At 38.2% G+C, this 25893-nt stretch overlaps 2 non-coding genes across 2 annotated transcripts; both read right to left on the bottom strand.

Annotated features, from left to right (window-relative positions):
- Positions 1–501: 501 nt before the first annotated feature.
- TRNAI-AAU (transfer RNA isoleucine (anticodon AAU)) lies at positions 502–575 on the bottom strand. The gene has a single exon. It is a non-coding gene; the product is annotated as a tRNA-Ile (tRNA).
- A 24953-nt stretch (positions 576–25528) lies between these two features.
- Positions 25529–25602, bottom strand: TRNAI-AAU (transfer RNA isoleucine (anticodon AAU)). The gene has a single exon. It is a non-coding gene; the product is annotated as a tRNA-Ile (tRNA).
- Between the last annotated feature and the right edge of the window lie 291 nt (positions 25603–25893).

The following is a 25893-nucleotide window of genomic DNA, read 5'->3' as shown; positions in this document are numbered from 1 at the left end:
TCTATTCATACAAACTATTAGAAATTTCGAAAAAAATGATTGAGATATGAAAAGAGAGAAATTAAGAAGAAGAGACTCAAGCTTTGAAAGAAAATGTGTAAAGATTAGCTAGTTTATCAAGAAGTTGTTACACTATTAAGATTCCATTAGTAAATATAATTAAATGTATAGCCTAAGAATTTAAAGCCAAATTTTCAACATTCTAGTTTTTCATATTCCAACATAGAAAATTTTGATAATGTATAATCTACTTTTTTTATTTTAATGTAAAAAAATTTTAATTTAAAATAAGATTTTGATAGTTATAACCTTCATCAAGAAGATCAAAAGCTTGAGAATATCATATATAGAAGTTATTTCATGACTCTGAGGTTTGATTTTGTTCGAGTAAAAGAAATAAAGTTGTTTAAGTGTGTGATTAGTGGATTTGTGAGGTTTAAGTTTAGTGTAGCCATAATCAAAATAGTAAGGGTAGAATTGTCCAAAAAAAAAAAAACTTTTTGGCCCATGCAGGTTTCGAACCTACGACCTTCGCGTTATTAGTATGACGCTCTAACCAACTGAGCTAATAGGCCAAGTTAGAGGTGCATTTTATTTTTGTATTTAACGTTTTTTAATATCCAATCACTTTTAAAAAAATAAAAAAAATACTATCACCTTTTTAAAACAGATATTGTTCTGTGTGATATAATTTAGGTGTACATAAACTAAATTTGAGATTTAAGAAGATATGAAGCCAAATTGGGACCATTGCAAATCTAGAGATCAAAATTGAACATACCTAAAAAAAATTAATCTATTTTATTCTTCAAATTTAGATCTCGTAATTTTAAATTCGGAAGAAGTTAGTATAGTTCATATTTGAATGTTTTCAACAATATTTTTCAATAATAAAAATAATCAAGTGATAATGTAGAGATATACAATAGATGATCTTAGATTAATAAAATTTGTAAGTTAGAATTTTAAAGATTAAGATTGAAGTTTTCTTAGTAAGTTTCACTATGGTTTTGGCATATCTCTAAAGATGGGTCCTACGAATGTTAAATGTGGAACAAATTTGCTCTTAAGCACCATTATAGTTTTTTTAGGCAACATGCGGAAATCACAACCTAACCTCACTCATCAAGAATCGTAGAGAAAATACTATCTGGAAAAGAATCTTTTCAAATCAAATGATGACCTTAAGAGGATGTCAAAGTCGCAAAAGGATGAGTGACTTTATTTTTATCACAAGGAACATGACAAAAGTGAAGGATATTAATAAAGTTTCCCAAAAAAATAACGTCCTAAAGAAAGAAATGGATATCGGAGAGGAAGCAACCACCCTATTAGTGAAATTAGTGACCACCAGCAAATCAGAATCGACCACTAAAGATGGATTGGTCCCACACCATTTTCCTGCTTGATTGCTTTTAGGCCTTCCAAAAGAGCCTCAACTTCTAGAAGATTTCCCCTTCCTCTAAGTAAACATGCAACCACAAAAAAAACGCTAAACTTGAATGATCACGCACAATTTAGTCGAGCCCTCTTCTACCCTTACTGCACGACCATGCCACATCAACATTGAGCTTCCCATTAAGTTGATTTTTCAAAATCCATTTTAGCAATTTTTCTTGCCCCAAATAAAAATTTAACCTACGACTTCATTTAAGTTAAATAACATATAAGCGAGGAATAGAACTGATAATGTCTTGCCTAATGGTACATATTTTAATTAGTAATACTAAACTAAAAATCGAGTTGAACAAATCACCCAAGCTTTTAAATGAACAATTAAAAGTGTGTTTGGAATACCTAAACCGGATTTTGAAAAGAATTCATGTGTTTGGCAACTATGTAAACCAAATTTTGAAAAGATGAGTTTATAAAATGAATTGATTTAGGATAAACACTTGAAATCAATTTTTAGAAAAATGAATTTTTGAGTGTTTAATGATTGTTCGCACTAAGATTCTTGAGAAACTTGTTTCGTTGAGTTGAACTTGGTTTTCGTATTAATTTCAGCATAGCGAATGCAATCTTTAATACATAATCCTTTGGTGTTTTTTTTTTTTTTTAAAAAAACTATAATCTTTAATGTAACAAGTCAAGTTGTATACAAACATTATAGGACAATAAATAATGAATGTTAATTAAGGTTCAAGGTTAAATCTAGTTATTAGTAAACAAGTTCTAAGATTAAGCTATTAAGTTTAAAATTTGGCCTATAAATCTCTTTGGTTATTAAATAAGTAACAAATATAATACTGATTTGAAAATTAAGCAAGTATCCAAGTAAAGAAAAAAATCTAGAAAATAAATAATGACAATATAAGAACATTTTGAAGAAAATTGAAAAATAATAATAAAAAATAATATGTAGAAGGTTTAAGATAATAATGATATTTTTTTAAAATAAATAAATAAATATAAAAGAAGTTAAACATTAAAAAAAAAAGAGATAAATATAAAAAAAAAAGGATAAGCATAAAAAAAAGAAGATAAACATTAAAATAAAAGATAAAAATAAAAGAAAATAAACATAAAAAAAAAAAGAAAGGAAAAGATAAATATAAAAGTAGATAAACATAAAAAAAAAAGAGAAGTAGATAAATATAAAAGAAGAAAACATTAAAAAGAAAAAAGATAAAGATAAATATAAATATAAAAAAAATATTAAAATAAAAGAAAATAAACAAAAAAAAGAAGAAAATATAAAGGAAGATAAACATTTTAAAAAAATATATATATAAGAAGATAAATATATATAAAAAAAAGATGATAAATATATATAAAAAAAAGATAAACATAAACAAAAAAGAAGAAGAAGAAGAAGAAGAAAAGGAGGTCGGTTAAAACAACCCTATAAATAGAGAAGTAGGGCACTTTGTTGGAAAAAAAAACAAATGAATCAAGAGCATTTCAAGACCAAACCATAAGGAATAATTAGGTTTGTAGTAAAGGTAAATAGTTTATCTCACCTTCTCTTTAAGTGTTTTATGGTAGTGTACCTTTGTTATGTTACTTTATTATGTTCTTATTGTTATGTTGCATTACATGTTTAAAACACGTTTCTCTACCAGGGACCTCATGCATTATGTTTGTTCACGATTATGTTAAGATCAAGTTTTAATTAGGTATAGGTTATGCTTTCAGGGCTGGTAGGGCATGTATGGTTGCATCCCTCTAGGCCCAATCTTACATTATGTTTATGCTAGGGACTAGCAGGGTATGTATGGTTGCACCCCTCTAGTGCAAATGTAAGTTCTTCTGCCCTGGTAGAAAGATGAGGACTTAAACGATAACTAACCCATCTAATGATTAGCGGGTCATGCACTCAGTAGGGCCAGAGTCACATCTAACATCAACCACCTCATGTTATTATAAGTTTATGTTTTGGGTCCCAATCATATGTTTTCATGACATGTTGCATGTGACTGTGCATTTGGTCACTACCTTAAGAGAGAACTACTTACTGGGTATATTATATACTCATCCTATTCTACAGACTGTGTAGGTAAGGACATAATGTAGGTTGCATGATCAGACGTCGCTCAAGGGGTCAACCATCAAACTCACTATTTTTGTCATATATGCATTTTGTTCCACTACGCTAATGTTTTATGGATCATGGTGTTTTGTGAAAAAAAAAAAAAAATTGTATAGTTTTTCTACTTAATTAATAAAATTTTAGACATGTTCTTTTCAAATTTTTACCAAAATGCATCTGATGATAGGAAAACTCTAAGTATGCATGTCATAGCGGTCGGATCTTATTATGTAAGGGTCTGGTCGTTACAGTTTCGTATCAGAGCATTTGAGCCAAGTAGATTCTACTACATTAGAAGAGTCGTAGTATTTGATGGTTTAACTTGTTAAGTGATACCCACAGTTATGCCAAATACGTTGGTACCTTGAATTTTTAGACAAGTAACTTAGTAAATAATATAGCAAGCATAAGCATGAGTAAAAGAAGTAGGATTAGATTGCTTCATTATCATGAAAGAATGTGTGTACCAGATTCCACCACAACGAGCTCCAACATGATGAGGAAGACCTCAAAGTGAATCCACAGGAGTTCAAAATCAAGAAAATGAACAAACGCCTTACGTGTTACTTACATCAGATGCACTACAAATACTAATACAGAATATGAGTAATGGAAGCACAATCTCATCCACCACATCAATAACCAATCATACAAATGACTCGAAAATCATTTGAGAATTCAAGAAGTTCAATCCTTCAACATTTGATGGACCATCTATGGATCCAACTATAGCAGAGAATCTGATAACAGAAATAGAAACCATTTTCCGCCATATGAATATACCAAAATAACAAAAAGTAAATTGTGCTACCTTCATATTTAGAGGTGATGCAATGTTTTGGTGGGAATCCACACAAAGAACAATCAAAGGTTCGATCACGAGGTAGCAATTTAGTAAGGCTTTTTACAAGTATTTCCCTTTGACAGTGAGATATCAAAAGGAAGTGGAATTTCTTAATCTTCGTCAAGAGAACATGTTGGTGGCGGAGTATGAATGGAAATTTGATTGCTTGTCTCACTTTGTTCCTCGACTAGTAGACATAGAAGAGAAGAAGGTGGAAATATTTGGGGATTAAGAGAAGGCCTTTGGGGCACAGTTACTGCTTTTCGACACAAGGAGTATGCACTTTCCCTCAAGTCGGCCTTACTCATGGAAGTAGATCTTGCTGCCAAAACCTCAACTTTTGAACGAGGATTCATGCCAAATCAAAAGAGAAAATTCAACCAACAGGGCTTTCAACGTTCACAACAGCAAGCTAAAAATTCCCAAGGCACTCAGAGCATACAATCACAACAAAAGGGCCAAACATTCACATATCCTAAGTGCAGAAATTCTGGAAAACACCAAAAGGGGCAGTGTCTTCGAAACTTAGAAGTGTGTTTTAATTGTGGCCAGACGGGTCACTATGCAAAGGCTTGCCCAAAGCTTGTCACCCAAGTATCATCTGCCCAGACCACCCAGCCTATAAATAATAAGGTTACCGAACAGCAGAAAGGACGGGTGTTTGCTGCTACACATCAAGAGGCAGAGAACCAAGATGCAGTTGTTACAAGTACATGACCCATCCTCCGATATTATGTCTTCACTTTATTTGACTCGGCCTCTAGTCATTCATTCATCTCTACAACATTTTCAAAACATGCTCAATTACCATAAAATCCTTTAGGCTACATTCTATCCATAGCTACTCCTGCCAGAGTATCTATGTTGGCCAGCTCAGCAGTGGAAAATTGCGAGTTGTCAGTATAAAGACATAAACTAGGGGTGACTCTTATCATCCTAGACATAAGTGATTTTGTCATAATACTAGGTATGGACTGGTTAGCTGCAAACTATGCAAGGATAGAATGCCATAATAAGGAGGTCATATTTACCTTTCCAACAGGAATAAAATTTAAATTTAAGCCCTCTAATACACAACCAGTCCCAAGAATAATTTCAACCTTAAAAACTAAGAATTTGCTCAACCATGGGGCTTAGGCATATCAAGCAAGCGTGATGGACTCACGAAACCCAAAAGATGATATTAAGGATATTCATGTGATAAGAGATTTTAAAGATGTATTCGCAAGAGAGCTTCCAGGTTTACCACCTAGTCGAGAAATAGAATTATATATAGACCTACTCCCGGAGCTGAACCAGTATCTGAAGAACCATATAGAATGGCACTTGCGGAGTTGCAAGAATTCAAAATACAATTACAAGACTTGTTAGACAAAGGATTTATACGCCCTAGCGTGTCTCCATATGGAGTACCTATCTTATTTGTTACGAAAAAGGACGGATCAATGCGTTTATGTTTAGATTATCGAGAGTTGAATATGACAATAAAGAATGAGTACCCACTCCCACGCATTGATGACCTATTTGAGCAATTACAAAGAGTCTCAGTATTCTCTAAAATAGATTTACGATATGGATATCATCAACTGTGAATCAAGGAGTCTGATATTCCCAAGACTGCTTTTTGAACAAAATATGGGCATTATGAGTTCGTTGTGATGCCCTTTGGATTAATAATACCCCAACAACCTTCATGGATTTGATGAATAGAATTTTTAAGGACTATCTTGATAATTTTGTGATCGTATTCATAGATGATATCTTGGTCTATTCCAAGTCTAAGACAGATCATGAAAAACATCTTAGGGACGTCCTTTCCATATCGAGAAATAAGAAGTTGTATGCCAAATTCTCCAAGTTGCCTACCAGGGCATATTGTAAAATAAGAAGGAATCTCAGTCGATCCTGCTAAGATTGAAATAGTTAGCAAGTGGCCTCGCCCAACAACGGTCAGTGAAGTGCGAAGCTTTCTTGGATTAGTAGGATATTATAGACGATTTCTAAAGAATTTCTCAAGTATAGCATTACCCTTAACTAACATCACCAAGAAGAATAATCCTTTTGTCTAGAACCAAGCATGTGAATAAAGCTTCGAGGAACTAGAACAAAGGTTGACTACAACCCTTATTCTCACTATACCTGATGGATCAGGGGGCTAACTACCTACAGTGACACATCAAAAAAGGGGTTTGGTTCTGTCTTGATGCAACATGGCAAGGTAATAGCATATGTTTCAAGACAACTTAAACCTTATGAACAAAACTATCCTATCCATGACTTAGAGTTAGTTGTCATAGTCTTTGCTTTAAAGATATGGAGACATTACTTATATAGGGAAAAGATCCAAATCTATATAGATCATAAAAGCCTTAAGTACTTCTTTACCCAAAAGGAATTAAATATGAGGCAACGAAGATGGCTTGGTCAAAGACTACGACTGTGAGATCCTCTAACATCCAAGAAAAGCTAACATTGTAGCTGATGCTCTTAGCCGAAAGTCAGCTCACACGGCAGCTCTATGTACCATCTCCAAACATATAATGGATGACCTGGAAAGAGTTGAGATCTCACTAATACCAGAAACCATCACAACTCGAATAGGACAACTAACTGCAAGTACAACTTTAAGGCAAAGGATAATTGATGCACAACAAACATATAAGTACCTAAACAAACAAGTATGGTAAGAGAATGAAGAAAACAATGAATTCTCTACAGCCCTAGACTCTGCATTTTTCTACCATGAACGTCTATGTGTACCAGATGATGAAGAAATCAAGAAAGAACTACTGAACGAAGCCCATGAGTCATGCTTTTCAATACATCCTGGGAGTACCAAGATGTATCAAGACCTGAAGGCACATTATTGGTGGCATAACTAATGACATGCAGAAATGCATGTCATCTTAGGCTTTTTACTTAGAATTATGAAGGTTGTTAGGTAGAATATGCGTCGATCATGATAGGAATTCACAAGAATATGATCTTGCGTCGATCAGCATGTCGAATCTCAACTAACCCGTTATTTTGCGTTAATTATGCATTCAATGTTCTATTTTTGTAGCCAATGCAGGAAATGAACGCAAAGATGAAAACTGGACCATCGAATAGACGACCGCATGCGGAGAACCACTCCATCGTAAGGCAAACGCATCGATCAACGCATGGATGTTGCAGTAACCAGCCATATGCATCCATCGCATGGGAGTTGCGCTCGTCAAGCGAATCTGGTCATCATGTAGAGTTATGGTGTTAAGTGAATGCGGCCATTGAATGATTGCGGCTACGTGACAACGCATTCTAATGGGATCAACACAAGGTAGGTGGAATGAATGCATCAACGCATCTACCTCAAGAAAATCCAAAGATGATGTTGACATTTCACTTACCACGCCGTTAGTGGCAGAGGTTTAGAAAGGACGAATGCGCCAAATGTCAGACTCAGAGTAGTCCAATTAATGCTGTCGGCGACCAAAGCTCTATAAATAGAGGTCGATGAGCTGAAATTCAATCATCCAGAGATTAACCCTCAACCGGGGATTTTCCCCGCGATCCAGACAAACGCGTGAGAAGATGGCTGAGAGTTCTTCACCTCCTTCATCCATTCCGAGTGACGACCGGAGTTAGATCTCGAGAGAGTCAGCTCCTCCGCTCATCCATGGCACCACCGGCAGACTTTACACACATCCGCTAGAAGCAGAGTTTTGCTTCCAGTCGGTCATTTCTTTTTCCTTCTTTTCCTATATTGTATTGTATGATATATTGAATTAAGAAATTAATACAATGTGTTTTTCAATGCATTTCTCTATTCCTTCGACTTCATCTCCGTCTTTTTACTTAGCATCTTTACATTCATTGCAACACTTAGTGGGATTGCTTGGGTATTACATACTTAGTAATGTGGATCAGGGATATGAAGCATATAGCGACCCACCGAGACGTGTGTGTTGCGCGAATGTGTGAGTAACCTTATTTGCTTAGTGTGAAGTTGCTGCAATGCGTGTCTACAAGCTAACGCATTGCTTGTCTATGAGTGAGTCAGCAACAGTCAACGACCCGAGAGGGTAAGTGGTTGGACGCATTAAACAAGGTATGCATTGTTCACTAGGGATAGTTACAACCGTAGGTCAGCAAAGTTTATGCGATTGTCTTGCATTATGTATGCTTCATTCTTCCATTAGGGATACTCGGGAGGGTAGTCTAAGGACAGGATCTAGACTTGGGAAGGTCAGGTCAAAATCTAGGCTTGGGAGAGCCAGATTAGATCACATAATACAAGAGATAGGTGCTTAGGAATGAACACTATTTTTTATTAATGCATCGCATGCATTCTGTGGACGCGGTATGCGATGCATGTTCCTAAGATATGCATTAATAATCATGCGCCGATGGTCATGCATTAGACTGATAATGCATTAATGAATGTATGCGATGACCATGCGTCCTGCCAAAAGTTTTCTTCCGCTCACGCCAAGTATAACGTGAATGCAAGTTTCTCGGGTAATCGAGGTCGAACACAGGGACTTGTAGCTATATGTATGCGGTAATGTGCATGCAACGGTTTAAATAAAAGAATGGAAGGGAGGTTGCTAAGTTAACCCTACTCCTACTCCTATCTAACAGACAACGCAATGAGAATATGCATGAAAGGTTGAGTTACGACAAACCATGACATGAAATAAATGTGTGGGAAAATAGATAAAATGTGGATATGATTTCATTGCAACCCTTAAGAGTCACCGCAAGGGAAACCTTAGTCAACGCAAGCCAATGTGATCATGCTACACTCATGCACGGGAAATCATTTTCCAATAGAAATGCGGTGCTCCTAAATCTAGGACACATGTGTTGAATGCAAAAGTGTCCATAGAGCTTATTCCTAAGTCTCTACTCTTTTCTTATGCAATGATGAAAAATGCACACAATGCTGCAGTGACCTCACACAATCGTATCCTATCTCTAGGATGCATGCGATGGGTTAAAGCAAACAGTGCTTATTCCTAAGCTCCTATCTCTTGTATTATGTTTTCTAATCTGACTCTCCCAAGCCTAGATTCTGACTTGACCTTCCCAAGCCTAGATCCTATCCTTAGACTACCCTCCCGAGTATCTCCAATGAACCAATGAAGCATACATAATACAAGACAATTGCATGAACTTGGTTGACGCAAGATTGTTACTATCCCTAGTGAACAATGCATACATTGCTTGATGCATCCAACCACTTACCCTCCCGGGTAGTTGATTGTTGCTGACTTCACTCATAGACAAGCAATGCGTTAGCATATAGACAGGCTTTGCAGTAGATTCACACTAAGCAAATAAGATTACTCACACATTCGTGCAATGCACACCTCTCGGTGGGTTGCTACATGCTTCATATCCCTAATCTACATGGCTAAGTATGCGATACCTAAGCAATCCCACTAAGTGCTGCAATGAAAGTAAAGATGCTAAGTAAAGAAGATGGAAATGGAGTCGAAGGAACAAAGAAATGCATTGAAAACAAATTGTATTAATTCCTTAATTCCAAGATGTCGTACAATACAATATAAGAAAGAAAGGAAAAGGAAATGACCGGCTGAAAGCAAAGATTTGCTCCCAGCGGATGTGCGTCAAGGCTGCTGGTGGTGCCATGGATGGACGGAGGAACTGACTCTCTCAAGGGTGCTGGTGGTGCCATGCATCGCATGCATTCTGTGGACGCGGTATGCGATGCATGTTCCTAAGATATGCATTAATAATCATGCGCCGATGGTCATGCATTAGACTGATAATGCATTAATGAATGTATGCGATGACCATGCGTCCTGCCAAAAGTTTTCTTCCGCTCACGCCAAGTATAACGTGAATGCAAGTTTCTCGGGTAATCGAGGTCGAACACAGGGACTTGTAGCTATATGTATGCGGTAATGTGCATGCAACGGTTTAAATAAAAGAATGGAAGGGAGGTTGCTAAGTTAACCCTACTCCTACTCCTATCTAACAGACAACGCAATGAGAATATGCATGAAAGGTTGAGTTACGACAAACCATGACATGAAATAAATGTGTGGGAAAATAGATAAAATGTGGAGATGATTTCATTGCAACCCTTAAGAGTCACCGCAAGGGAAACCTTAGTCAACGCAAGCCAATGTGATCATGCTACACTCATGCACGGGAAATCATTTTCCAATAGAAATGCGGTGCTCCTAAATCTAGGACACATGTGTTGAATGCAAAAGTGTCCATAGAGCTTATTCCTAAGTCTCTACTCTTTTCTTATGCAATGATGAAAAATGCACACAATGCTGCAGTGACCTCACACAATCGTATCCTATCTCTAGGATGCATGCGATGGGTTAAAAGCAAACAGTGCTTATTCCTAAGCTCCTATCTCTTGTATTATGTTTTCTAATCTGACTCTCCCAAGCCTAGATTCTGACTTGACCTTCCCAAGCCTAGATCCTATCCTTAGACTACCCTCCCGAGTATCTCCAATGAACCAATGAAGCATACATAATACAAGACAATTGCATGAACTTGGTTGACGCAAGATTGTTACTATCCCTAGTGAACAATGCATACATTGCTTGATGCATCCAACCACTTACCCTCCCGGGTAGTTGATTGTTGCTGACTTCACTCATAGACAAGCAATGCGTTAGCATATAGACAGGCTTTGCAGTAGATTCACACTAAGCAAATAAGATTACTCACACATTCGTGCAATGCACACCTCTCGGTGGGTTGCTACATGCTTCATATCCCTAATCTACATGGCTAAGTATGCGATACCTAAGCAATCCCACTAAGTGCTGCAATGAAAGTAAAGATGCTAAGTAAAGAAGATGGAAATGGAGTCGAAGGAACAAAGAAATGCATTGAAAACAAATTGTATTAATTCCTTAATTCCAAGATGTCGTACAATACAATATAAGAAAGAAAGGAAAAGGAAATGACCGGCTGAAAGCAAAGATTTGCTCCCAGCGGATGTGCGTCAAGGCTGCTGGTGGTGCCATGGATGGACGGAGGAACTGACTCTCTCGAGACCTAGCTCCGGTTGTCACTTGGAATGGATGAAGGAGGTGAAGAACTCTCTGCCATATTCTCACACGTTTTTCTGGATCGCAAGGATCCGCCCTAGGCGAACCTCAAGTAAATACCTTGGATAACTTGAATTTCTGCTCATCGGCTTTTATATATAGAGCTTGAGTCATCGACAGCATTAATTGTATTGCTCTGAGTATGACGTTCGGCACGTTAGTCCTTTCTGAACCTCTCCTACTAACGGAGTGGTAGGTGAAATGTCAGCATCATCTTTTGGTTTTTCTCGAGGTAGATGCATTGATGCATCCATTCCACCATCCTTGCGTTGATCCCATTAGCATGCGTTGTTGCGTAGCTGCAATCATTCAATGGCCGCATTCGCTTTATATCGCAACTCTACATGATGACCGCAATCGCTTGACGAGCGCAACTCCCATGCGATGGACGAATACGATTGATTACTGCAACATCCATGCATTGATCGATGCGTTTGCCTTTGCAATGGAGTGTTTCTTCGCATGCGGTCGTCTATGCGGTGGTCTGGTTTTCGCGTTTGCGTTCATTTCCTGCATTAGCTACAAAAATAGAAACACATAATTAACGCAAAAGAATGGGTTAGCTGAGACTCAACATGCTAATCGACACAAGCTTACTTTCTCGTGAATTTCTATCATGATTGGGCATATTCTGCCTAACAACCTTCATAATTCTAAGTAAATGGCTTAAGATGACATGCATTTCAGAATGTCATCAATGACTCACCCTGAAAACCCTAATTCCCTCTAACTCTCTCCTTTTTTAGTTTTCTTCTAGAAGATTTTAGTTGTGAGGTGAAATGAGAACCCCTCGGGGTATTTAAAGGCCTTCAGAAGTATCCTTGTCACTTTCTACATGCTCCCACACTTCAAAATGCATGGAAAACCTAGGTGTCAACATCATGCAAAGCCCTACCATGCAATGCCCAACGCAACACCTCCTGACATCTCCTCCTTGCATTCAAGACTTAGGTGTCTTCACCATGCATAGGATAATGCATAGCTTCCCTTGAGGTTGCACTTCAACACCTTGCATTCCCTTCCATGCATCCATCTCATCCTTGGCTCGGTCCAAGACCTCATTTTGTTGAGCCTCGTTGTGAAACCTGGATTTCCATTTTTCCTACCTTAGCAAGTGGAAGTTAAATCCTATGTTGAAGTGAAGGAAATTTCTAAAGGTTAAGTAGTTTTGAGTTAAGAACTAATTGATGAAATATTGGCTAAGTGTAAGGTCAAAAAGGACCCATGCGTAAAGGGTTAGGAGACATTAACGCATAAGTTGAGAAGACAACCATGCGTTTGTAAGGTTGGATGCATGATTGGCCGAAGTATTGACAAGAGGTATTGCCAAGAGTAACCATGCATTGGAAGCCAAGGAGAAAAATGAAGTATTGAGAGGTTACTTGGGCATGGAGAGAGGCTGAAGTATGGCCAAGGACGACTCATGCAGCAGCCACTGTCTTGAGAGGTTAGAACAACGCATGCGGTGTGATGGCTGCGATGAATGCCATGAATGCTATGTGTATGCGTGTATGCGGCCGAAGGCATGCGGCCGAAGGAAATGTGTTGGTAGCATGCAGTGATGGATGACATGCGGTGATGGAGTATGTGGCCGATGGTTTGCGGCCGAAGGGATGCGTTGGTAGCATGCGGCAATGGATGACATGCGGCGATGGAGTATGCGATCGATGGTTTGCGGCCGAAGGGATGCACTGGTAGTGCTATGCGTTGATGTCTTGCGGCAGTGCTATGCGTTGGTGGCATGCGGCGGCCTTGCTACGCGAGAGTGTGCGGCCTAGGGCATGCGGTGTTGCAAGGGCATGTGGTGCAAAGATATGCAGTGATGCAAGGGCAAGTGGTGCAAAGGTATGTGGTGATGCGAGGGTATGCCGTGATGCGAGGGCATGCCGTGATATGGCTGATGGTATGCATATATGCGGCTGAAGGAATGCGTTGGTAGTACGTGATGGAGGCATGCGGCGATGCTACGCGATGGATGCGGTAGTGTTACGCGATGGCATGCGGTGATGCTGCACTATGGATGCGATGGCATGCGGCGATGGATGCGATGGATAAAATGGATGCGGTGGCCTTGCTAAAGTATAAGCTATGCGATGTAACGAGCTAAGGTGGACGCATAGTGATTTTCCCTTGTGTTGTTAAGGCTTACGGTAACAAAGTTAATGAGGTGGGTTGCGTTGGTCATAGGAGATGCGTTAGCAAGAACCTAGATGATCGTGAGCTATGCCTTGAGGTGTTGAGTTGAGAACCAAGTCGACCCAAAGGTTGCTATGCGTTGGACATCCGAGGGCATGTGGGCGCATAGGACAAGTCTAGTAGTATGTGTTAAAAGGGTGTTGGTCATTATCCTAGTTGAACGCATATGAAGTTAGATCAACGCATATGAAGGATGGACGCATTCAAGGACGTCATTCGAACATGTGGCTTGTTGGGAAGAAATCTTAAGCCTTAAGCAAATGTGGTGGAGGCATAAGAAGACATGCAAAGTTGAGGGCTATGCATTGGTAAAAGGGGAGCAAGACACCTTGGGTTGCGCTGATGCAAGATTGCGGTAATAGTGTAAGGAAGAGACACTTGGACATGCGGCCAAGTAGGAGGTGTCGGCCTTAGAGCAATCTTGGACGCCTATAAATAGGGCCAAGGACTTCAGATGAGAACTCAAATTCTCTTTAAAGGACATAAAGAAGAGTGTATTGGGAGGAGACTATGCGTTTGTAGCAAGACCATGCGTTGGTCAAGAGGTTCCAAGAGGTGAGATGCTGTCCGACAGAAAGGACAAGAAGTAGCACCAATTTGGGATGAGGAGTTCTCCCAGAATACTCATGCATTTGATGTAATTCCAAAGCCATCTGAAAGCTATAAGAGTCTAGTTTTCAAGGTAGGGCTGCCGGAGAAGAAGATCCAAGGATTCGGGCTGGAGAATGAGGAAAAGACAGAGGGGTCGAGCCGTCGGGTAAGCTGGGCCAGTCTTAATGTTTTCATGATTCCATCCAAATCACGAAGATTTCTGAGCTAAGAGCTTATGGTAAGCTTCCTGAGACATTTTAGAACATGTTTCAGAAGGAAGTATCTTAAAATAACGTCTGGAACTCTGAATAATCTAAGCTGATAATTGAATCTGGAATTTAGGATTCAAAAGGGAAACCAAGGAAACCTAATAAACTTTGGAAAGAAAAGCTCCTAACCAACCAAGGTGAGTGGTTATTGTGTTGTTGTATTGTTGATGAAATTTCCATATATAGGTAAATATATATAGGGGATAATGTTAAATTGGCATGATCAGGGATATATGTTTATCTTATTACTATGCTTGTTAAGATATTGTTTGTATGTTTGTTTTGGAAACTGAAATTGTACTCGGGATATATAGTTAGCATGCTTGAAAAGGTATTTGGAAGGAAAATATAGTCGGCTTCGGCTGGTAGGAAATGATAGTCGGTGATGACCGACGGGAAATATAGGCAAGTTATCTAAGAATAGCTAGTTGACGAGATAATAGGGTAAAGGGAAAGTTTCCACAGGAATTATTGATACATTGCTTTAATATACGTGTGAAAGTGTTGGGAAAAAATGTATGATCATGCCAGGGATAACCAGCGGTAAAGTTGGGGATGTTCATATTATGTAATAACCAGCGGTCAAGTTGGGGTTGATTGTTTTAACCAACGATTGAGTTAGGGATAATCTAGCGGTCTGGCTGGAAAAATAATATTGAACTCGTGGTAATTTTCTTGTTGATTATGTATTGATTTCCAAAATGTATACTGTTAAAATCAAACTTTGTAGCTCATGTTTTCCATGTTTTATGTTTTACCCACCCCCCCCCCAAGGTAGCGGAAAGGTGAGGAGTTCTGAGGTGCTACTAAGGTCAAGTTTCGCCACATGCAATAGTTACACTTCCGGGGGTTTTTACAGTTGTTCTTGTAAACTTTGTAGCTAAGTCTTGGAGTTGATAAATGTTACATTGTTGTAATATAAAATGAGCCTACTTTATCAGTTGTTGTTTTCCTCCTCAACTTAATCAGTTAGTTGCTAAATTTGTTCATTGGTATCAGAGTTATTTCCACAAGATTTATTAGGCAGTAAGTGTCAACAAAAGGGTTGATAATTGCTACAGTCATGTCCTTTCCTAGGCTCAGAGGGTAGTCTGAGACGGGGTGTGACACTCGTACCCTACTTTGTTGTCAATTCGACCTTGTTCCCCAAGTAACTCAAGTCAACGTATGGTCTCACCAACAACCTTGTTACGCATCTAATCATCACCTATGCACACACAAGATGTTCAACACATGGTTCTCTAGGTTTAGATGTATGGTTCCCAAACTATGCTACCAACGTGTCTCTCTCTCATAGCATAGCTTCTTCTTGAGGTTCTTAGCATGGTTATGCATCCAACTTCTCCCCTATGTGTCCAACTCTTCCTCAACTTCATCCTTTCTTGGTTTTCATCTCCCTCACATAGCATAGCTTTCTTCTTTATGTTCAAAGCATAGCCATGTCCACTTTGCCTCTCTTCAACTCAAGGTATGTGTTCACATGGCCATATTTATGCCTACTTCATCGTCTATGCACCAAACACTACAATCTTTAGGGTTTCCTCCATTTTTAGTTTCATATGTTGTCAACCATATAGCTAAATTCTCCCTCTTTAATACCCTATGCGTTCACTGACCTTATTTTATGTGCCCAACCCTATTTTCTTTCTTGGTTATGCATAGATCAACATATGGTTTACTCAAAATTTAACCAATTCTTCCCAATTATTTCATCTTGTCCTTCATCTCAAAACATGACTCTTCATACTCATAGCATAGTTCCTTATGCTCACAGCATAGCTCCTCATGTTCACATCATAGTCTCTTATGCTCGTAACATAGCTCCTCATGCATCCAAAATTGTTCAAAGTTTCCCTTGGGATGCACCTACCATGCATCAAACTTGGTAGGATTTTACTCCACTATGCTATGAGTTGAGCTTCCTTAGCTATGCTTTGACTTTACTTACTATGCTATGACTTTATCAACAATGCTATCAACTATGTTAAGACTTTTCACCTATGCTATGACTTACTTCCTTAACTATACTATGAGTTGAACTTGGACAAAATTCTACACTCTTTCTTATGCTATGAATTCTACTCTCATTCTCATAGCATAGTGATGCTCGTATTTATGAAGTGGAAATATGAATGATATGCATTGATGGATTTGCATTGTGCACTCAAGTTTCCCCAGCAGAATTCAAGTGTAAATTCTTCTGAGTTTCCTGGTAAGTCCAGGGTCGAACACAGGGACTTGTGAAAATAGATTGCGTTGGTAATTTTGATGAAAACTTTGCGGTAACCAAGTAAATAAATAAGTGTTGGGTTTGTTGTTTGCGTTGATGAAAAAGAAATAAATAAAGGTGGCAGATTTGAGAAAAGACAGTTGCGTTGATAGATGCAATGAGTATGCGATGAACGAGTTGAGAAGATCTTTAGCTAGCGTTACTTGGGAATGCGTCAGACTATGTGATCATGTTACAACCATGCACAGCAAGTCATTTTCCAATGTAAATGCGATGCTCATAAATCTAGGACACATGTGTTGAATGCAAAATGTCTATAGAGCTCATCTCTAAGTCTCTACTCTTGTCCTATGCGATGATGCAAAATGCATGAAAGCAAGGTGACCGCATAAAATCATATCCTATCTCTAGGATGCATATGATGTGTTGATAACAAATAGTGCTCATTCCTAAGCGTCTATCTCTCGTTTATGCGTTCTAATCTAGCTCTTTCGAGTCTAGATTCTAACCTGACCTTCCCAAGTCTAATGGACGAATGAAGCATACATAAACAAGATAATCGCAAAGAATGAATATTCCCTAGTTGTGCTAGCTAAATACTTATCAACCCATTTAACTAATTTAGCTACTCCTGCGCGAATAACAAATAGTGAACAAATATAGAGAAAGAAATTCCATTCTTATAAATGAGTTGAGTACAAAATGACAATGGAAAGAAAAGGTAGAGAGCCTGGTAGCAAGTTCTTGCTGATCGAGACTTTTTACACTGAAATCTCTATTCTGATCTACAGATGTTCCCGCTTTCGCAGGTGTCGGCCCTCTCTCTGTCCTTGGGGCTTCCGGCACTCTCCAAGCTTAACGGAACTGGTCCCATGAAATCAATCCCCCATACATAATCGACGGCCAATAAAATGTAATGCTTTCCATGCGAAGGAGGAAATGGTCCCATGAAATTAATCCCCCATACGTCGAATAATTCCAGCTCCAAGATAGTGTTCATTGGCATTGCATTTTTCCATGAAATGTTGCCTGTGCGTTGACACCAATCACATTTCATTGCGTAGTCAACAGCATCCTTGAATAATGTGGGCCAAAAGAATCCACTTTGCAAAACATTGGTTGTAGTGCAATGCCCTCCAAAGTGCCCACTATATGGTGAGTCGTGGCATTGTGATAATATGCATTGTTGAGCAGCATTCGGTATGCATAATCGAATAATCTGGTTTGCACCTCTTTTATATAGATTTAGCTCATCCCGATAATAATGTTTGCATTCGTGCTTGAGCTTCTTCTGTTGGTGATAGGTGTAATTTTTCAGGAAATTGCTCACAAACCAAATAATTAACGATGTCCGCATACCAGGGCAATTCTTCTCTATGGAATAGCTGCTCATCCGAGAAAACAGCACTCACCTCGGTCTCATTGCAGTCAACTTCAGGATTTTCTAGTCTAGAAAGATGATCCGCAACCTGATTCTTTGTCCCCTTCTGGTCAATTATTTCGATATCAAATTCTTGAAGGAGGAGAACCCATCTGATCAACCTCGGCTTTGTGTCCTTCTTTGTCATTAAGTATTTGATTGTTGAGTGATCGGTGTGGATGAGTACCTTGGTTCCCAATAGATATGCCCAAAATTTCTCCAACACAAAAAACACAGCCAGGAGTTCTTTCTCTATGGTGGTATAATTTGTATGAGCAGGGTTTAAAGTTTTACTTGCATATGCGATGGGGTGCAAAATCGTTTTTCTCTTTTGCGCTAAAGCTGCCCCCATCGCATACCCGCTTGCGCACATGATTTCAAATGGCAATGTCTAGTTCGATGCAATCAATACGGGTGTGGTAATCAGCGCATCTTTTAAAACTCTGAATGCGTTGAGGCAGTTGTTGTCGAACTCGAATTTTTTGTCAGCCTCTAGCAACGCACTCAGTGGTCATTCTATCTTAGAAAATTCCTTGACAAATCGTCATAGAATCCAGCATGCCCCAAGAAGCTTCGCACAGCCTTCACGCTGGTTGGAGGTGGAAGCTTTTCAATTACGTCGATCTTTGCTTTGTCCACCTCCAACCCATCCCGAGAGACTTTATGCCCCAACATTATACCCTCCTTGACCATGAAATGAAATTTTTCCCAGTTGAGCACCAGGTTCGTCTCCTCACATCTCTTCAGAATCTTCTCTAGGTTGGCTAGGCAGACTTCATAAGTATTCCCATAAACGGAGAAGTCATCCATAAATATTTCCACAGAATCCTTGAGATAATCTGAAAAGACACCATCATGCACCTTTGGAACGTGCTTGGCGCATTGCCGAGGCCAAATGGCATGTGGCGAAAAGCAAATGTCCCATATAGGCAGGTGAATGTGATCTTGTCTTGATGTTCAAGAGATATCATGATTTGATTGTATCCGGCATACCCATCCAAGAAGTAGTAAAAATCATTCCCTGCAAGTCTATCTAGCATTTGATCGATGAATGGTAGGGTAAATGATCTTTCTTTGTGGCCGCATTTAACTTACGGTAGTCCATGCATATGCGCCATCCAGTGATGGTCCTTTGCGGTATTAATTCGTTGTTCTCATTTAGGACTACCGTCATTCCGCCCTTCTTCGGCACACATTGCACGGGGTTGACCCACGTGCTATCTGCTATAGGATAGATAATGCCTACATCTAGCCATTTGATAATCTCCTTCTTGACGAGCTCCTTCATCGCAGGGTTGAGCCTACATTGATGTTCAAATGTAGCCTTGTGTCATCTTCAAGATGAATGTGGTGCATGCAGTACGCGGGGCTAATTCCTCTGATGTCAGCGAGCGTCCAGCCAATTGCTCGCACATATTTCTTGAGAATACTCATCAATGCATTCTTCTGATCTTTGTTGAGCACAGAGAAAATGATCACTAGTAGCTTCTCATTTTGCCTAAAAAATGCGTACTTCAAATGGGTTGGTAGGGTCTTTAGTTCAAGTGTTGGTGGTTCCACTAAGGAAGGTTGCATTGTTTTTCTTTGATCTGTTTCTGTTGGCTCTTCTTCTTACTTTGCGATCATTTCTTCTTCCTTGTTTGTTTTTGTTGTGATCGCATTGCAGGCAGCAATGGATGCGCTGGCATCCTCTTCCTCATACTCTTCATCAGACTTTTGTTCTTCAATCAAATTCAGGTCATCATCAGAATCATGTAGGTCTTCTTCATCCAGAAACTTCATGGCATGAATTATATTAAATTTGAGTTTCTGTCCATTGTTACTCAAAGTGATTTCTCCATTATACACATTAATTTGAGCACGACCCGTTGATAAAAAAGGTCGCCCCCAAAATGATGGGCACATCTTTGTCAGCCTCATAGTCTAAAATGATGAAGTCAGCTGATAGAATAAATTTGTCAATTGTTATCAGCACATCCTTCACCTTACCTTCTGGATGGACCAGAGATCTATCGACCAATCGGAGAGTCACTGATGTGGGCACAAGTTTCCCCACATTTAATTGTCTAAAATTGACAATGGCATCAAATTTATGCTGGCCCCCAAGTCACACAGAGCTTGCCCAATATAGATTCCTCCTATGGAGAAAGGAATAGTAAAGCTCCCAGGATCGCTCATCTTCAGTGGGAAGATTGATTTGGAACCTTGCATTAATGCCACCGAGGAAAATTTCCCAACGCCCTTCTTCTTAGTTACCATGTCCTTCAGAAACTTGGCATAGGCAGGCATTTCCTCAATCGCTTCACTGAAAGAAATGTTAACATGTAATTGCTTTAACATAGATAAGAAGCATTGCTATTGTACCTCTTCGTTTTTCTTCCTTCTTAATCTCTGAGGGAAAGGGGGTAACTGAACTTTCACAGTTCCCATTTCAGTTGGCTTCGAGGTCGACGTAACCTCAAGTCCTACTGCTTCTTTTTCTCTTTCTTCTTCTTGCGTTACCGCAATCTCAGGTTCAACTGCAATGGAAGTTGTTCTACTATGCTCCTTCTTTTCTCCCTCCACAGTTTTCCCATTGTGCAATGTCACAACCTGACATTGCTACTTACCTGATCCCCCCGGGTTGCGTGGAAGTTCGATTAAACTTGGCAGTGCCTCTTGCGGTCTACTTTTCAGCTTACTCGCAATCTGGCCCATCTGTAATTCAAGATTGCGGATGAAGGTGGCCTGACTCTGAAGCACCGTCTCGTTTTTCTCTATATATTGCTTCAATAGGCTCTCCAAAGAAGAGGATTGCGGTGGTTGTTGTGAGCTACTTGCTTGATTGCTCGGTTGACCGTTATTGCATTGAAAGAATCCTGGTGGCTCTTCTTTTTGCGCCACAGGATGAAAATTTTGTTGTTGATTTTTCCAAGCAAAATTGGGGTGGTTCCTCCACCTGGGGTTGTAGGTGTTTGAAAAGGGATTATTCTTTATAAAGTATACAAATTGTGGATTTTGTGGGCAATCTTCCATCGCATGCCCATCACCGCAAGCCGCACACCTTGCGATGTTTTGACTGATTGCGTTGATTTGCCCACCTTGCAGTGTTGGGCTGCTGATCACCATTCCTTGGATCAAATTCATCATTGCGATCATTTGGTTTTGTAATGAAGTAATAGCACCCTTGTTTGCGTCAGAGTCTTTAAGTCTCAATCTTTGGTCACTCTCTCTCCAGTCTTCATGGTTCTTGGAGATGCGATCCAGGATATTCTTGGCCTCATCATAAGTTTTGTCGAGCAGACCACCAACAGCTACCGCATTGGCAGCGATCTGTGAAGCGAGATTCAAACCATGATAGAAAATCTCCATTTGAAGGCAGTCTGATAACCCATTATGTGAACAATCCCGGACCAACCTTTTAAACATCACCCAAGCATCACTGAACGATTCGTCCATATCTTGTTCAAAATTTGTGATCAGTTTCCTTCGTCTTGCGTTCTCGGTAGGTGGAAATGGGAACAATGTTAGTCGAACTTCTTCAGTCGAGATGTTCAGGAACACAAAAGTGTTACAGATTTCAATAAAACTTCAGAGGTGAGCGTGCGGGTCCTCACCACGCCTTCCTCCGAATTGACCTGCAGTCTGGATCATCTGCAGCATCATCGATTTCATTTCAAATCTGCTTCCGTCGAGGGCAGGCCTCATGATTCCCGGAGAGAAATCATTAAGGTTTGGCAATGCATAGTCCCTGATTGGCCTATTGCGATCGTTTGCCAACTGAATTGGATTCGCCATGACATTATTATCATTTGGTGCTCTATTTCCAGGCTGCTCCGCCATCTCTTCTTTGTTTGATTGTGGTTGCTGTTAGCGGTCTCTCAATCTTCGGGTCGTAATGCACTAGAGATTGAGAGTTCTATAAAGAAATCAAAAAATTACCGTTAGCAAACTAACTTGCCGAAGTCCCCGGTAACGGCGCCAAAAACTTGGTGCTCGTATTTATGAAGTGGAAATATGAATGATATACGTTGATGGATTTACGTTATGCACTCAAGTTTCCCCAGCGGAATTCAAGTGTAAATTCCTTTGAGTTTCCTGGTAAGTCTAGGGTCGAACACAGGGACTTGTGAAAATAAATTGCGTTGATAATTTTGATGAAAACTTTGCGGTAACCAAGTAAATAAATAAGTGTTGGGTTTGTTGTTTGTGTTGATGAAAAAGAAATAAATAAAGGTGGCAGATTTGAGAAAAGACAGTTTCGTTGATAGATGCAATGAGTATGCGATGAACGGGTTGAGAAGATCTTTAGCTAGCGTTACATGGGAATGCGTCAGACTATGTGATCATGTTACAACCATGCACAGCAAGTCATTTTCCAATGTAAATGCGATGCCCTTAAATCTAGGACGTATGTGCCGAATGCAAAATGTCCATAGAGCTCATCCCTAAGTCTCTACTCTTGTCCTATGGAATGATGCAAAATGCATGAAAGCAAGGTGACCGCATACAGTCATATCCTATCTCTAGGATGCATATGATGTGTTGATAAAAAATAGTGCTCATTCCTAAGCGCATATCTCTCGTTTATGCGTTCTAATCTGGCTCTTCCGAGTCTAGATTCTAATCTGACCTTCCCAAGTCTAGATTTTGTCTTTAGACTACTCTCCCGAGTATCTCTAATGGACGAATGAAGCATACATAAACAAGATAATCGCAAAGAATGAATATTCCCTAGTTGTGCTAGCTAAATGCTTCTCAACCCATTCAACTAATTTAGCTACTCATGCGTGAATAACAGAGACTGAACAGATATAGAGATAGAAATTTCATTCTTATAAACGAGTTGAGTACAAAATGACAATGGAAAGTAAAGGTAGAGAGTCTGGTAGCAATTCCTTGCTGACCGAGGCTTTTTACAATGAAATCTCTATTCTGATTTAAAGATGTTCCCGCTTCCGCAGGCGTCGACCCTCTCTCTTTCCTTGGGGCTTCCGGCGCTCTCCCAAGCTTACCGGAACAATCTACCGGCATAACTTCTTCCCTCGCATCCACCTTAAAATGAAAGAAAATTAAGAACACGGACGTGCGACTTGTGGAACAAAAGATTGTAAAAACGTGAACCCCTTTTCTGAAGAATGCACTTGGTAATTATAGAGTATCCATGGTGAAAGGCAGCTTCTCTCTCCTGGTTGTACAGATGGGACCGCTTTAATTCCTAACTGATACGCCGCATAATTGTCACCAATAAAGCTGAATGTATTTTATGACCGTTTCGGCTATGAAGTTAATTTGGATTCGATTGTCATCAGCTTTCTGTCCCATCGCTTTTAATTATCCTTTCACCCGGATGCGCCCACCATGTTGTGCTGACCAAGTTGCGGCGATCCTTCTCGGGCGAATGCTTGCGAGCACGATCAACACAAAGCCTTGCGGTGAAGTTACGCTCGACCGATGATTTCCTATAATCGCATTCTTGCTTTGCGTTAACGCATATTCTACACAAAAATGCAAAGATCAACTGTTCTAATGGGCTGAATGCATGCGACCACAATATTATAGAATTTATGCTTAATGGATGCAATTTAACATATTTCATCAAAGCAATCCAACATTGTTTAAGAACTTAGCACTATGATGATGTGCATTTCTGCTTGTTATCACACCCCCAAAATATTAGGATGTGCACGATTGAACTAGGAAAACCACCGATTAAAGGTTTCTCTTTCTATTTTTTCCTTTTCTTGAATATCAATTAGAGAATCAAAATGAGAATTATAAATAATGAAAAAAATTAATGATCTGAAAAGCAATAGATGATGCTGAGAAATAGAAGTGAACTTAAATTAAGATTTGGTAAGAAGAAGAAGCCAACGACGGAAATGGCGAATGAGAAGACTGAGTAGCAATGTCGGACTGTATATGTATAAATTTGGACATAATTCTTATGTTGTCTATCTAATACATAAAAATAAAATTAATGATTGATAATTAATATATTAATGATTATTATTAATAGATATTTTATAACCTATTTTTATATACATGTAGATATATTTTTTTTTTCTTTTTTCTGGGAAAAAATATATGATCTATATTACTTTAAAATACTCCATTAAAAAACATTGAAAACACTATTTACTTTAGTAAACTAAACATATTTAATTATCTTTTTAAAAGTAATTTTGAATATTAACATTAACATGAAAGTTAAAAAATAATAATAATCCTATTACATTGATAAGATTAAAAAAAGTACAAATACAACTAATAGCAATATTAACATAAAAAAAAAAAATTTAAACATATGCAGAAAAATAACTAATACATGCATTTACAATTTCTCTTTAAATCATGTGTTTGTCTGTCGTTGATGTTTACGGATCAAAGCACTTAGATTGAATGACATCCAATGCCACACAACACAAATTTACAATTTCTATATACTTAGACACCAAGTACATGCCAGACATTTTGTGTTGTGTCAATATGTGGATATCAATTTATGAAGAGAATTCTAGAATGAAAAAGTTGTTGTATATTAGTAATATAAGAAAGCTCCTTAGTATATGTGTGAAAAATAAATTGAGATTTTACTGATTTTGGAATGCCAAAAATATTATAGATTATCACTTTCTAAACAATGTAATGATAAAAAAATAATAATATTAGAGATTGTAACTCTTTATATGAAAAAATTAATTAACAATCATATCACAACGATAAAACTAAAAACTTTCTAAATGTTACATTGAAAAAATTGTAAGAAAAAATAACTATTATAAAATAACTTGAAAAAACTATTAAAAAGTTGATACCTATCATGGAGAATATTTGGTTGAAGCATCTTTTTTTTCCTTTTTGGTACATAACACTACTTTCTATTCATAAAAACTATTAGAAATTTCGAAAAAAAATGATTGAGATATGAAAAGAGAGAAATTAAGAGGAAGAGACTCAAGTTTTGAAAGAAAATGTGTAAAGATTAGCTAGTTTATCAAGAAGTTGTTACACTATTAAAATTCCATTAGTAAATATAATTAAATGTATAGCCTAAGAATTTAAAGCCAAATTTTCAACATTCTAGTTTTTCATATTCCAACATAGAAAATTTTGATAATGTATAATCTACTTTTTTGTTTTAATGTAAAAAAATTTAAATTTAAAATAAGATTTTGGTAGTTATAACCTTCATCAAGAAGATCAAAAGCTTGAGAATATCATATATAGAAGTTTTTTCATGACTCTGAGGTTTGATTTTTGTCGAGAAAAAGAAATAAAGTTGTTTAAGTGTGTGATTAGTGGATTTGTGAGGTTTAGGTTTAGTGTAGCCATAATCAAAATAGTAAGGGTAGAATTGTCAAAAAAAAAAAACTTTTTGGCCCATGAAGGTTTCGAACCTACGACCTTCGCGTTATTAGCACGACGCTCTAAGCAACTGAGCTAATAGGCCAAGTTGGAGGTGCATAACTTTATTTTAATATCCAATCACTTTTAAAAAAATAAAAAAATACTATCATGTTCTTTTTAGACATGTTCTTTTAAAAAAATAAAAAAAAATACTATCATGAGCTAATAGGCCAAGTTTTTCTACTTAATTAATAAAATTTTAGACATGTTCTTTTGAAATTTTTACCAAAATGCATCTCATGATAGAAAACTCTAAGTATGCATGTCATAGCGGTCGGATCTTATTATGTAAGGGTCTGGTCGTTACAGTTTCGTATCAGAGCATTTGAGCCAA

This window comes from Benincasa hispida, unplaced genomic scaffold (assembly GCF_027475165.1).
Source record: "Benincasa hispida cultivar pf3 unplaced genomic scaffold, pf3_genome.v1.1 HicScf1170, whole genome shotgun sequence".
NCBI classification, from domain to species: Eukaryota; Viridiplantae; Streptophyta; class Magnoliopsida; order Cucurbitales; family Cucurbitaceae; genus Benincasa; species Benincasa hispida.
The sequence above is the reverse complement of the archived record's forward strand: the minus strand, read 5'-3'. Positions and strand labels throughout refer to the sequence as shown.